Genomic DNA, 16,327 nt, shown 5'->3' with positions numbered 1-16,327 from the left:
GTATAAACTACCATATCTATGAAATGGACCCTGCTGGTTAGAAAGATTGACTAATCACTAACTAACAAACTAGGTTAGACCACCATTTCCTTTTATTTATTCAACATCTCCCAGAGTATGGGGTTAATGGCCATCCATTCACTTACATGAAACGGTTAGAGATTTCGGTGATGTACCCCAGTCTGCCACTAGCTTTCAAACCATGCCGAGGTTCATTTAAATTAGCAATCTAGCTAAAAGTGTGTGTGTGTGTGTGTGTGTGTCTGTGTCTGTCTCTCTCTCTCTCTCTCTCTCTCTCTCTCTCTCTCTCTCCAGTGTGATCAGCTGGAGGAGCAGCAGATGCTGATCGATCGTCTCCGTGGTGAACTCCTGACTTTTAAGGTGGCAACCTCAGGAGTGTCTGTCGAAGCAAAGGATTCTGGGAACTCGGCAGGGAGACCCCATAGTGTACCTTTGATCAGCCATAGTTGTGGCGACGGACCCGTCAGGAAGGTGGGTGACTGCAGTGTGTGTGCCTGGGGTCAAAAAGAGCCCGACATTTTCCAATGCAAAGTTAAGCTCCGGAACTTTGGAAATGTTGGCAAATTTAGAATATTTGCTGACTGAGGCTCATTTAAAGGTCAACCTCCACGTTGTATTTTTGTTCAATAAACAATGTGGACTAGGCCAACAGTGGCTTTCATGAAGAAGGGGGAAAAAAAGTATTGAAATTGACCCAGTTTTAGCGTTTTTATCAAACATTTTGTCTGCCCAACACAATCACCACGCACGTGCATATTTTAATCAATGGTTCATAACGTGCGTGTGTAATCGAAATGATCGTCACAACAGGTGCAGGGCACCAGGGGGCTCACCAGGGGGCGCTGAGAGTCACACAGCTAGTGGCAGGCAGAGAGCCTTGCTACCATAGATATATGCTCGCTACTACTAGCCGAATGAAAATGTATGTTTCACCTCACTATTGCTCCGTGATTATAGCCATCCATCCATCTCTAAAGCTAACCACTATTTGTAAAAGCCACAACGACGTTACCATATTTGTAATAATGTAAATCATTGTGTCGTTGTACACATATTGTGTTTATAACGTTAGTAGATAACATAGCTTAGCTTGGTAGCTATTGTGCTAACAACATATCCCGACATCCGGCTCGCTGGCCGGCATGAACGGCCGACCCAAAATGGTTCTCCTCTCTGTACACCCCCGTCCCCACGGGTGCCCTGCCGGGGGGCCCATGGACGCGACGGCGGCGGCAGCCGTAGGGTGCTCGAGCCCGTAAAGGCTATTGTTACACGATAGCTATGAGCTACTAGCGCTGCGGGCTCCGGCGCGTTGTCGAGTCCACAAGCTCCTCCGCGGGGACGGGGGCACACAAAGAGGAGAGAACCACCCGCAGGGACGGCAGGCTATAGGCTAACGTCAGTGAGTGTAGTGGTAGCAGGGACTGTAGCAGGGATGCGTCTCTACAATTCGTAGCCGCATTTCTGCAGACCCCTCTCTGATTGGTTGAACTCCATTTTTGCAGACCCCTCCCATTTCTGCAGACCCCTCTCTGATTGGTTGAGCGAAGCCCCTCTCTGATTGGCCCCCCGCATGAGCCGAGACAAGCTCCTCTAGCCAGGAGTCGAAACTCCGTTAACTCCAGAGAGAGAGGCTGAAAACCCACGGTTGTTGCCCGACGGATGGGAGCCGAATCCCGGATCCGAGTTTTCTGATGAATAGCCCCAAAACATGGAGGTCGCGAATGCAATTTATACGCATGGAAGTATTGATTACGCCATAACGAATCATTAAAAAAATATACCGTTAACGTTAGGTTATGACTATAACCAAGTTCTGTTAGTTAGGGGCGATGCTTGGCATCGCTACTGCACTATCTCGCGTACGTGCACGCGTACTGAATAAACCACAAATGTACCTCTAATACCAGTATTAGTCTGACCACACCCCTCATCAGCTTACCTTCATAAGCAGGTGTGTGGTCACCTGCTCTCCTCCTTCCCAAGCTTTCACCACAAGGTGAGGACAAGGGCTGCAGCGGCGTCCGATGCCAAGCATCGCCCCTAACTAACAGAACTTGGTTATAGTCATAACCTAACGTTCTGTATCGTTAGTGGCTTAGCTTGGCATCGCTACTGCACAAGGGAGGCCAAGCGGAGCCACTTGGCTGACAAATACACCCCGCTGACAGCCCCCCAAAACCATCAGAACAGGGAGGGCCGAGCCCCCCCGACCCCCCCTAATGGAGGGTAGCCCCCCTATTAGGGACGTCACGGGAGGGCGACGGACCCGACCGTGCGAAGAGGCACTCAAGCAACTCAACGCACAGGGTGAGCAGACCGTGGCTTGACCCCACGACTACACACACGCACAACCCGCATGCCACCCGGGAACGAACGGAGGAACAACCTCGTTACTGCCCCCAGAATCACGGGGTCAAGGGCAAACCCAACCCCGTGGCAAGGCCGTAGCAGCGGAGCACGAAGGAAGACCCAGACCCACCAAAAGGACTGGACTCCCTGGAATGGGGGCCCGGAGAAGTCCATGATGCCAGCATCAAGACCCCACCAGGTGGGCACGTAGTGCCCCGCCCCCCACATCGCCAGCGTATTCGGACAAAGGCCCCTCAGTTACTGCACCTGGTATTCCCAGGCGGAACCAACCAGGCCAGAACCTGCCCAGCTTCCGAGATCGGACGAGACCGGGCGTGTTCAGGTCGGTATGGCCGTAAGCCGAGCGGGCCCCGTCCCCCCAATAGTACACCGCCTGGCACACTGACCCTGCAGAATAGGCAGTCAGCATGGCCGTAAGCACACAAAAAAGGTTAACCAACGGAAGCAGGCAGCGCACCGGGGAAAAACCAGGCAACAGGCTGTTAACCCTAGCCTGGAGACTGCGGACGAGACAGGCGCCAGAGGGGACAGCTGAACACAGCCGCCCCGGCGGAAGGAGCGTAAGCTGGCGGTGTTGCATGACCAAGCCTCCATTTAACAACCCCCACCCAGAGGGGTCGAGGCAGAGAAGGCTGACACGATTGGCAGACGTCATGAACGTGCAGGGGCACCCTCAAACGGTGAACCCGGGAGTTGACACTGCTCCAACACACCAGGGAATCAACCACCTCGGTGTTACCCAATGCGGTGGTTGTTCCTATAACCCCTCAAGAAAAAACTCCAAAACACACCTGCGGGTATACACCGGCTATACCGCAGTACAAGTGTTCCAGTTTCCAAAAAGGGTTAACCCAGGCCTACGGGTCGCAAACATCACTTCGGACCGAGCCTGGCGGTACGGGAAGCACAGGGTCACCAGAGGAGGTCAAAAAACCACCCCCACAGGCCCCTCTTCGCCATGCGTGAGAGAGGAGCGAAAAATAATGGAGAACCAGCCCCTAAGCACACCGTACCTGGTATTCCCCGGCGGTCTCCCAACCAAGTACTAACCAGGACCAACCTGTGTAGCGGCCGAGATCCGACGAGATCGAGCGCGTACAGAATGGCATGGCTGTAAGCCATGACGACAGTGCTGAGTAAAAACATACCCAACCAGGGTCTCCATAGCGCTTAACCCTGTGACACCCAGACCGACCTGGCATTTTTCCCCCTGAAAAAAGCCCAAGTCCCTCAGGGTACCAGAACAGCAGATCTGCATCCCCGGCGGACAACGGGTTCAACTGATCTGGACCAGCGTGACCAGAACCAGTCCCGTGCCCTAACCACGCCGACATGCCTACTCCAGGAGAAGGGCAGATATGCGTGTTGATCTTAACATGAAAAGAAGGCGCCACCCAGACGTCGGGACGAACCGCGCCTGGTGGCCCACCCCAAGGGCGTGAGACCCCACTACATATGTTCAGATCCATCCCGTCATCATCCCCCAGACATGAACGAGAATCCGTCGACAACCCACCCAGGTCATGGGATGTGGTCGCCGGAAGAGGAAAAACCCCCATCTCAGTTGCTTTATAAAAACGCTGTTTCAACCACAAGCAACTAAGGCGTGCCAGTCAATCGCCTGTTTACAGCGAGCTAGCACTATACGTGCGTCGGGACACACCCCCATCAATGAACAGGCTATTTAGACCTGTCATTGAATCCTCAAGGCGCCCAGGGGAACGACAAGAGGGGTGTGACACTCCCTAACTCCAACACTTCTGGAATAGAAAGAAGGAAGCATCAACAGTATGTATCCCAGTCTACACAGCCGGGGTAAAAAATGTTCACATTTTTACATCCCACCACCCTCCCATAGGAAAGAGACGGGGATCCCCAGAGAGACTTCCCACGCGAGCTGTACAGATTGAAAAGAATATATTGCACCTTGAGCCATGTAAAAAACTGGTTTTAGGGCCTCCGGGGAAGAGGCACCGAACCCATACACACTCAATAAACGAATTGAATCGAATATACATACAATAGAAAAGGACCCTTCTAGAGGGTCCACTCACTTTGACAATCTGAGGAGGAAGGCTCTGTACTCTGATGGAGGCTTCCTCACATGGAAGAAGGAGTCCGAACTCACAGAAGGCCTGAGTAGGCGCTTGGTGAGGAGGAGCCCTGACCACCCCCCCTGAAAACAGATCCATCACATGGACCTGAACAGCACACGGAAGTCCTACCAACAGAGACGCGCACGGTGACGTACTCTATGGCGGGGGAATTCCTGCGGTGCACACGCCCAATATACCAGGCCGTGGGACCAGGAACTCCCTCCCCCCCCCCCCCCCCCCCCCCCCCGTAACGTGCCGAACCGCCACGTGACGGGAACCTTGAAGGACAGGGGGTGTACCCCTGACCGACAGAACAATGGGGAGAGGAAAGGTTACCAGTTCACCCCTTTACGACCCCACACCCATGATACGACGTAACGACAAAAAGAGAATATGACACAGTCATAGTCAGCTCTATGAAGCGTTTCACAGCTCCACACAGCGCACGAGCTAACCTGCTATCTGATTTTTACTAAGGAAAAACACAGAATAGAGAGGGCTCTAAGAACCCCGGTCCAACATACACATGTGCTTCTGTGGCCAGTACAACCCAGTTGTAGGTCACATGACACACACAACCCATCATCACCTACAAAAAATGGCAAAAACACTCAACAGAGGAACGCCGTTTTTTTCACAATGAGAGAATACATCATTCTTGATTAGTATCGACCACAGGCCTTGCTAAGCACACATGACAGCAACCAAACCAATTACCCTTTAGGAAATAAGTTTCTCCAGCAGATTTAGCACAACCTCAGCAATCAAGCTGAGAGTTACATCGTATCCCTACCACACAAAAGACACAATTAATGCACAACATGTCTGATAGGAGGTGATAAAGTCCCCAGGGAACCGGGGGGGGAAACACAATCCTCCTATTTTACCCTCAATACGGCCAGTTAAAACAGGAAAACCTGTTAATGTGTGAACTCACTGTTCATTGTCATTACAGTCTGAGAAAGAACATTCTTTTACTCACTCGTCACCAAGCATAGCTTCATAGGTTAGTTGCCTTAGTAGTGAGTACACGGTACACATAAACACCATGATGTTTCTCACACAACAACCAGATCAATACATCACGACCTGCACGGAGAAGCTAACTGCCAGTGACAAAAACAGCTCACACACAACCCGCAACGTATCTCAAATGCATTGCAACAACACACGTTTTGGGAAAAAACACCGTTATTCACAATACATTTAGCAAGGTAAAACCAGAAGACGTGTTTATGAGGTCTGGCCAACCCCGTACCTGCCCGGAACGCAGATCAGCGAAGTGCAGTCACAAGCCACCGTAGAACACAGCCGTCCCGTGTTGTTCGATCCGGGCAGCGTCGCCGCTCCACCAGTCGCTACAGTCCTCTTTGTTGACGCAATCCCCGTCTAGGCTCAGGCAGGGTCGACGAACATCCCCTGTCAAGGATGACGTCGTGGTCAAGAGTGTAAAACATGTTAAAAATCAAAGCACGTTCAACAGAATAGCATCAAGCTAACGGCTGCTCCAACCGTTCGGGTGCTATTGCTTCCGCTCGCGAGACGCCGATCTACGACGCACGCGATCAGGAGCGAGCTCCCGGCGGCGCGCGAGAAGCCAAGCTACCCCGCGCCAGGCCACCGACCGGCTAACCGTAAGCTATGAACATGTAAACAATGACATAACACTCACCCAGACAGGCCGCCGTTCTGAACCCTCCTCACTTTTTAAGAGAAAAGAGAAAACAAGACGTCAACACCGCTTCACAACGGTGACATTAACACGTCCGGCGGAATCAGCACAGTACCAACTGGCCTGTATAGCTGACTTTGAACATGAATCTGCCGCTATCGCACATTACATGCACATATCCCCTCGTGAAGGAATACTCTCATTTGGATATGAAAGATGGGGTCTTAACACGGTGACAGAGAGAATCCACTCGTCCAGAACACACAGGGATCACCAGTGTCAATGGTCGCGGCCCACTAGTTAAAACTATAATGGTCGCCAGACCAAGGCCTTCTGTCGCCTAGACGGCTAAACAAAGGACCCTAGCCTGGGGCCGGTTTCCATAAACTTTGTCAAGTAGCCCCCATAGCACTAACAGACAAGTGGAGCCCGCCAGCAAAACACTACTCACCCAACCTGGAACGCACCGCTCCTCACAACAGCGGCATGTCCGACAGTTCAGCTGTGGCCTGACAGGTTTCACCCCAACAAACACAGCAAGGAACTGCAGTTGAGAAGCATGCAGCGGCGTGCTCCCAATACGAAAACCGGTGGAGGGTTTGTAGAATGATCATCATCTTCTAGACACTCCAGTACGAAGACAATATCGCCGTATTTTCTCGAAAATAGTGAGAGAGAAAATAAAGATATGATGTCAACGTATCCTTGTTTCCCAAGCTGTTCCTAATCCAATTTCTTCCATCATGGTGTCAAGTGTGGGGATCTACCGAGGCACCTCTTCCTTGTGGTGAAAGCGAGAAGGAGGAGAGCAGGTGACCACACACCTGCTTATGAAGGTAAGCTGATGAGGGGTGTGGTCAGACTAATACTGGTATTAGAGGTACATTTGTGGTTTATTCAGTACGCGTGCACGTACGCGAGATAGTGCAGTAGCGATGCCAAGCTAAGCCACTAACGATACAGAACTGGAATATGTTGTGTGTGCCTTTACACATGTTGGATAGGATTATGTAATTGGTTTGTATAGCTTCGCGTATAACGTTATTTCGCGTGACTTCACGGTTTATTCACATTTCACAACACAGCCAGCGTTCAACTTGTTTACACTCCCCACTTACTGTACAATGTAACATTTAGATTAACCCAGTTGTCTATCTGTATGTCATATGTTACGATGAATTGAAAATGGGGGACCCTGATGTAAACAAGACGAAAGTCTTTCTCTGGGGTCTGCATTCCCTTAACAATTGTATGTATTGAGCTGTACTGTGTACTGTACCCATTCTGCAATCTGTTAATAAAGTTTTCAATCAATTCAATCAATCAATAACTAGACAGTTACAATGTAACATTTAGATTAATTAACCCAGTTAATGCCTTAAGAGAGAGAGGCTGGTGGTCAAGTCAAGTCAAGAGTTATTTGTCACAAGTTGTTTATTTGCATACAAGTTTACAATGAAATGCGGGTGGTCTTGCCCGCAACGATGTGCATAATACAATAGTAATAACATATAATAGAATCCAATAGAACGACATTGTGCAATAAAACAAGTAAACAGAGTAGGGCATATCGGTATATGTACATAAGTTATTTAGGTCCCGTCTACCTGTATGTCATATATGTTATCATGAATTGAACATGGGGGACCCTGATGTAAACAAGACGATGAATTGAAAATGTCTAGGCCTACCACAAGTTCAAAATCTGGTATGTCATAAATGTCTAGATGTAGCAGTACTGTCCATCTGTCTACCTGTATGTCATATATGTTATCATGAATTGAACATGGGGGACCCTGATGTAAACAAGACGATGAATTGAAAATGTCTAGGCCTACCACAAGTTCAAAATCTGGTATGTCATGAATGTCTAGATGTAGCAGTACTGTCTATTTGTCTACCTGTATGTCATATGTTATCATGAATTGAACATGGGGGACCCTGATGTAAACAAGACGATGAATTGAAAATGTCTAGGCCTACCACAAGTTCAAAATCTGGTATGTCATAAATGTCTAGATGTAGCAGTACTGTCCATCTGTCTACCTGTATGTCATATATGTTATCATGAATTGAACATGGGGGACCCTGATGTAAACAAGATGATGAATTGAAAATGTCTAGGCCTACCACAAGTTCAGGGTACGCATCCAGATTAGATTCACATGGCGGAGTACAGGGAAAACGCTCATCATTGCTGACGCGTATTTTAAGATTTGCTGCCATATTAATGTGCGGCATCTTTTTTCTTTTTTTGGCGCGATTTCTTTTTTTGGCGCGAGCACCGCGATAACCTTACAACACGTACCTGAGAGGGGCTTTGCTCAAACCAAGCGCGTACCTTAAAAGGGGCTTCGCTCAACCAATCAGAGAGAGGCTTCGCTCAACCAATCAGAGAGGGGTCTGCAGAAATGGGAGGGGTCTGCAGAAATGGAGTTCAACCAATCAGAGAGGGGTCTGCAGAAATGCGGCTACGAATTGTAGAGACGCGGCGGAGATATAGGCTAACTGTGATGCACCGAGTGAGCCACCATTGATCTAGTACTATGACCCGGACGGACATAAGGCATACGTTTCCTGAAGTGACGTCACGGCCGTGCTAGGTGCTAGCGTCTGATAAGCTTTTAGATTCGGCTCATTAATATGCACCTGTTGTCCTGTTGTGACGTCGGCGTTTGATAAGCTTTTTTGATTCGCGCGTGCATGTTATTCGTGCGTGGACCTTTTTAACTCTTTCAGAGTGGCATTTCCGGTGTCAAATGGAAAAAAATAAATAATGAAATTATATACCAATGATGTAAACTACCCATAATTGATCAGTAGGGTTTAACCTGGAGGTTGGGCTTTAAGCAATAATACACGAGAACCAGTGGAATATCAGGAATATTGCCACGGCTATGGAATTTCAAATGGAGTAGGCTATCAACCAGCTTGGCAAACAAATGACGTATTATTCTAATTGAACGTACCCGTTAACTATAAACTATAGTTACTGTACTGTAGTACTGTACTGTAGCGACTATCCTGATGTCCTGGTAGGCGCTCGGATGGGTGCGGGAAATCCTCGTCTTTGACGCGCAATTAAAGATAAAAGTAATGTCCAGTCGTTGTCACTTGCCGTTGGATGAAGTTCCCATTTAACTCATTGACTGCCACGCTGTTTTCCCATTTTCACTCAATGGCGCCAGTGTTATTGACAATTTTCGCAATGTTTGCAGACCCATCGTGTGTTCTGTATTATAGCTATGGATTCAGATTCAGATTCAGATTACTTTATTCGCCATTTTATACAGGTACAAAATAGAACGTGATTTGACATTACAGTGCATACTTTTTTCACAATTAAGAACAATACAACAGTAAATAAATTATTTTAAGTAAAGTGCAAGACTGTGAAAGTGCGGTGGTTGGGGACATGGATACAGTGCAACACAAAGTTCAAGTCCAGAAGTCCAGCCCTAGCAGCTCGCCATAGAGGGGAGGGGGAGCAGGGGGACACCTGACTCATTTACCAGGCGAGCTGCTGAGGGGAAGAAACTCAGTCTGTGGCGGGACTTTAGTGTCTTGGGCAGCCGTAGCCGCCTGCCGTGGGGGAGCATGTTGAAGAGGTTGTGACCCGGGTGGGCGGGGTCTGCCATGATCTTCCTTGCCCTCCTCAAGGCCCTGGTGGAGTGTAGGGACTCGAGGGAGGGAAGGGGGCAGCCGATCACCCTCTCCGCCGAGCGTATCACCCGCTGCAGCTTGGCCTTGTCTCTGACCGTGGCTGCAGGGAACCAGGTGATGATGGAGAGGGTGAGGATGGACTGGATGATGGCGGTGTAAAACTGGACCATCATGGTCCTCGGCAGCCTGAACTTCCTCAGCTGACGTAGGAAGTACATCCTCTTCCGGGCCTTTTTATTGAGAGCGATGGTGTTCAGCTCCCATTTCAGGTCCCGGGAGAGTGTCATGCCGAGGAAGCGGCAGGACTCCACAGAGGCCACCGGGGTGCCTCCCAGAATAATCGGGGTGGGGGGGGCTGCCTTCCGCCTGAAGTCCAATAGTGACAGGCATTGTTTATAGTCCAATATTGACAAACCAGTTAATTTCTACATACTTTAGTTTGTGCGCTATTACGCGCTAAACATCACCCCTTTCCAAAATAATTGATGTGATATGACGTCTTATATGCATATGCCCAAATCGTTCGGGTTGCTCGCCTGAAACTCCAAATATTTCCAAATCAAAGGTATATACCATATATATTATGTTTCTTCACAAAATCATCAAGGGGGGGGGGGGGGTCGTTTTACCTCGAAACTGCGATCGTTACCAAAAGCATGTTTTAGGTTCGGTAAAAGACGACGCTGTGATCGGTACAAAAGCCTGTTTTTTTCGGTAAAATAGACAGAATAGACCTTACCTTAGCCAGAAGCTACTCCAAAAAGAATAATCCTAGTGATCCCATCGCGATCGCAATTACTTGTGTATATTGGGCATGGCTATCATACGGGAAACAATAGGTTTGAGGCGATAAAATCTGATTCCTTCTGAGGGGGAGGAGTTCCTGCAGCAAAATAAAAGCAGAGAGAGAAAGACAGAGAGACCATACCCAGTTCAAAAGGTAGGCGATACTGCCACCAGCGGTGCCAGGGAGACACAGGCAGCTCCGAGCGAGTGTTTAGAATGGGGATCAAAGGAAAAATATCAAAGGATCTAAACCTGAGAAATCTCGGGTATGGCTCTCAACCGTTGGCGACGAAACCCGATAAATCTCTGGTATGGCGCAGAAAGAGTTAATTCAAGTAATTAACATAAATACATGGTTGCTGAGCAAAACAATAGATTATATAAATGGACATTATGATAGTGAAACGAGCGTGGTGCATGCGGTAAAAACCGTGAGACATCTCCGTCACCCACGGGCACCTGATCAATGGACCAAACGGAGCAGCTGCACCCCCACAATTGAACTTGGGGGAGCAAACGTGTGCTTTTGCACCCCCACTTTTTGATCATGTGAAACGTAATTTCAATCAAATTAATAATACGCAATGACACTTAATAGTGAGTTTTTAAGTTCCCAAAGATTGTGCCCCCCCTGCCCCCCACATTTTAATGGTTTGATCCAGTGCCTCCCACGGCCCCTCCCTCCCCCAGCAGTCAGTGCGCATGCAACGCCGAGCTTTCAAACCATCCCGTATCTCTGTCCGAAACCCTCATGCAACTGTGAGTAGCTTTGTTTCAAGTTCAAGTTTCTTTAATAGTTGTCATACAGAAGTACAGAATACTTTTATACAAAATGCTTCTTACTGTTTCGCTCCAGAGACTGTGTTAGACAAGATAGTATGAAATAAAAATAAAAATAGTATAGCATGTAAAATAGAAGTGAAAATAGAGGTCACAGTGTTCAGTATAGACATATGTACAATGTTCGATGCAGAATAGAAGTAACTGAGTTACCATACAATATACAATATACTATGCAATGTACTAATATACAATACTATATAGTGCAGAGCAGAAATGGGATGAGGTACAATTTAGGTACAATTTACAGTAAGGTGTGCGAGTTGTAGTGAAAATTTGAAATTTGAAATGTCTCTGTGATACTTGTATAACGAGCGGTTCGGGCAGAACCAGTCCTTCATGGTCAACATACGTTGGTCTCCTATCGAGGAGCAAGTGACTGTGGATTCACTCGGTGCATCACAGTCACGGAAGGGGCTAGCTACCTGGTAGATCGAAGCCCATGAGAGTTTGAGTTGATTAGGATCCCCATTAGCTGTTGCATGACAACAACCAGTCTCCCTGGGGTCCACACAAAACATAAAACATTACATTCCACAAGACTTTTACAGAACAGTAAAACTGATTTCCGAAGTCCATTTTCCTTCAAGCATTGACTTTCATATTTTCCATCAAATACCACTTATTTTCTGATTTTTATTTCATTGGAAAGAAAATAATGATAATAATAATAATAATGATAATAAAATAAGAATAAAGTACTTATATCTGCATTTACAGATGCCAGCCTTCAATTCATTATGAATTGAAAATGGGGGACCCTGATGTAAACAAGACGAAAGTCTTTCTCTGGTCTGCATCCCCTTAACAATTGTGTGTATTGAGCCGTACTGTATTGTACCCATTCTGCAATATGTTAACACTATGGTCGCCGAAAACGCCTTTGGACGTCTTTCCTAGCCATGCTCATTCTGCCGAAGACGCCGTAACTCGTCTTTGATATCAATATTTCAAAAATCTGTGATCGAAATCATATTTCTCCTCCGGGGACCTGAGATGTACAGCTGAGCTCCACTCAACTCTAGCGGTTCAAGAGCGCCATCTGGTGGCCGATCGGCAGATCGCCAACAGGAAGTGACTCGTCAAACAGGAAGTGCTCATCCATATTTCATCATATATCATTAGCAGGACTCTATCTCAACACACTGGATAATCAATCGCTCGCCCTAACTCAATAAACAACGTTATTTGGTATTATACAACCTGGGCCCTATTCCCCGTACCTGGTTCAACTAAGTCGATCAATAGTCCCATTATCCAGCTTCAGTTAACCCGATGTTTGAAGCCGGGATTTTCATGTTCCTCGAAGGTGGATTCAGTCTCGTTAACTCAAACCAGACTTGAGACCCAGGATAAGTGCGCGCGGCCGCTTCAGTTGAAAAGCCATCACGTATCGATAGCAGAGATCCTGATTCTCTAACGGCATTGATTGATTAATTAATTTAAAACTTTATTAACAGATTGCATTACGGCTCAATCGCCTCGCCGACAAGTTAAATGCGTTATCTATAGTCTAATTTTAAGTCCCTCATTACCCCAATCAATCAGATTATATTTCTTTAAACTTGCCTGCTGGCAGTAGGTTTATGGAATGGATAATCAAATGAGATCTTGCTAGCGAAAATAATTAGTTAAACTGTTATACGGAATAAGGACACGGCTCTCTTACCCATTGATTGATGTATGGTGGATCTTTTACTTATCTACACTGTGGTGTAACGGTGTCTGCTTTTGACTTTCACACAGGCGGCCGGGTTCGAATCCCACTTCTCCTAGTCTTTTCCTTCTTTTTGCAATGTAGGAATAATTCAATTTGGTGCACGTTGAGAGCTATATAAAGAATGACATCCTCAATGCATGTAGATTTATAATATTTTAACTTAAAACTAGGCTACTTCTGCGTATAATCATTAATATTATATTCCAAAAAATTATATTGGAAACACGGGGTTTCGAACACCGGTCGCCCGGTTGCCAGGATTGTGCACTACCGCTGCGCCACTGTGCCAGATGGGATAAATTCATTGTTTATACATTAATGAACGAGAGACCCGTGTTTAGAATATTCTTTATTTTGAATGAAGTTTTATCTCTTTATTCTCATTCATTAATGTGACGTCAACGGCTCATTCAATTTCTCAAATCCGTCAAACAGCGCATCTCATCAGACATTTTAATCCCAGTTACAATATCACACAAAATCCACAATCCACGCATAGACACTTCAATTTTATGCTTGAAATGAAACAAAATCCAGGCGCTCCTCTCCTTCCTCGCTCCTCATCCACAGCGGAGAATATGAAAGGAATCAGCCAAACGAGCGATAGGTTTCAATCATTAAGGATATCCCCGCGGGATTCACATTTGCAATGCTGCGCGTTGTTAAAATAACCACATAATGTGTACATCGCACCGAGCGAGCGCCACGGTATAATATAACGTGCATTATTTAGGACAAAGTGAATTTAGTATCAGCATTTTGGGTCTATTTTACATTTCAAAAGCCCCCTCTGGAAGAATGGAGCACAAAAACGTAATTCAGAATGGTATAATGCAGATCGTAGACTGTGGGAATAATTTCAGGAAATGGGCTGTCACTTCTTTGCGGGGGCATGGCTATGGTTCATCCGGCTAACTTGAACTTAAACCCTGCTCTCGACCAGGCTCAAACTTTTTGATCTGTTGTCATGGTGATTTAGACAATCCAGCTTCGGGGAATGGGAAAGTCCGGCTTAAGTCAGACTTGACCGAAAGTTATCCGGCTAACTCAGTTATCCAGGTACGGGGAACGGGGCCCAGGAAATGGTTAATCAGGATCAACATCCCATAATCGAAAACTGTCTACTCCACGCTGATCGCCCAACGGCCCGAGGAGACTGGGGTGAGTTTTAGCGTGTATTATTACCGTGTTTGATATAAACTGCTATGATGATCATATGACCCACACTAGATGAATCATCTAACGCTGCCCACGGAATTATAAACGACCCCCCGCCCATCCGGTCAATATCAGATGATACGTAGTAACTTCTAGAAGTACCTCCAGTTGAAATTTTTCATCTGGCACCGATCGCTACCAAACTGTATTTGATCATCAATATAATGCATTTGGGGCTATAAATCAAGTTCTGGAGAAAGCTGCAGAAAACGATAAAAACATACTTATACTTTAGACCAGTGGTCACCAACCTTTTTAAGCCCAAGATCACTTCTTTTTTTTTTTTGGTGAAGGCAAGATCTACCTATTGAAGCGTTGAGAGAAAAAGACAGCCAAGATTGTACTTTAAACTAAATGACTTTTATTTGCCTGTATTCTAATTACATGCAATGCTTTGGTCCAACATTAAAACGTCAAAGTAGAACTATTATGTACTTTCTCAGTCAGTGCTAATTGCAGTCATCTTATGCGGCATCACTTTTCACATCAAAACAAAAGTAGAACTGTAATGTGGACTCTCATATTATTAACATTGACAAACATATTTACAATTAGCATTTTATAAAGTAGAACTGTAATGTTTACTTTCTCAGTCAGTGCTAATTGCAGCATCACTTTTCACATCAAAACAAAAGTAGAACTGTATGTGTACTTTCTCAGTCAGTGCTAAGTGCAGCATCACTTTTCACATCAAAACAAAGGTAGAACTGTAATGTGGACTCTCAGGGTAAGATCTAAAAAAAAAAAAAAAACGTTTTTTTTTTTTTTTTTTTTTTATTTTAAATTTTCATGGAAAGATCTACAGGGACAGTCTCAAAGATCGACCAGTCGATCAAGATCGACGGGTTGGTGACCACTGCTTTAGACCATATTTTAGTATGAATATGTGAACGAAAAAGTTTAACGTTGCTACACCCTGAACAATGGACATAGGACATTGAATGGGCCATAATAATGTCAATAGCAATAGAATTTAAAAAGTTATAGCCCTGCAAAGAAGGGGAACTTCTCCATAGACAAATAGAGCTGGCTAGGGATGGTAAATTATGAATTTAACCATGGCGATCAAAGTTAATAACATTTTTAATCAATCAATAACAGATTGCAGAATGGGTACAGCGTACAGTACAGTACGGCTCAATATACATGATTGTTAAGGGGATGCAAACCAGGGGCGTTTTTAGGGTTAGAAAACATTGGGGGCTTCAGCCCGGGGGGGTGGAGGGGGGCTCCCCCTTTTTTTTTTTTTTTTTTTTTTTAAACACAGAAATACGCAATTTTAGAGTAATTAGAGATGAATACTGAAGAACTCGAATCATTAGAGGTTCTCAAAGTGAGGTCCATGTCCATGAGAGGGATCTGGGCAGTTCCCATAGAAAATTCAAAGTTAACAGGACCAAATCATCAGTTTCTTATTTATTTATTTAACCTTTATTTTGCCAGATAAAACATTGATCTGGTCCAAGAGGCCCCAACAGGAGTACAAATATACATATATACACATATATATACATATATATATAATATATATACATATACTGTACATACATACACACATATACACCAATAACAAAATAAAAACAGTTAAGAATCATACACATAAGCAAATAAACAAACAAACAAACAAACAAACATTATGCACAGCCTATGTACAAAAGAAATAAACAGTTAATCTCTAGTCTTTACAGTTTTCTTCAATTGCATAAACACTCAAATCAAAAGTATTACACAATTATCAAAACCTTACACTCAAGGAGCAAAACGTAGGCCCAGATTTGCACCCCTATAAGCACAATGTCAGCCTCACACTTTTTGCAAAACAATACACACAGTGATTTGCAAAACACTAAACACACTTCCATTACATTAGACACAGAATGTCAAATTACCACACATATGAGCCAATTGGTTAAACACAGCCATCAGATGCACAAACAC

At 45.7% G+C, this 16,327-nt stretch overlaps 1 protein-coding gene across 1 annotated transcript in view; it reads left to right on the top strand.

The window, feature by feature from the left end:
- The window catches only part of LOC311237957 (kinesin-like protein KIF27), a gene marked incomplete at both ends in the record, with an annotated part of 49,258 nt that overhangs the window by 7,781 nt on the left and 25,150 nt on the right, over window positions 1-16,327 (top strand). The window lies entirely within an intron of this gene.

This window comes from Notolepis coatsorum, assembly GCF_963971535.1.
Source record: "Notolepis coatsorum genome assembly, chromosome: 12".
In the NCBI taxonomy this organism is placed as follows: domain Eukaryota; kingdom Metazoa; phylum Chordata; class Actinopteri; order Aulopiformes; family Paralepididae; genus Notolepis; species Notolepis coatsorum.
This window is presented reverse-complemented; position numbering and strand designations above follow the sequence as displayed.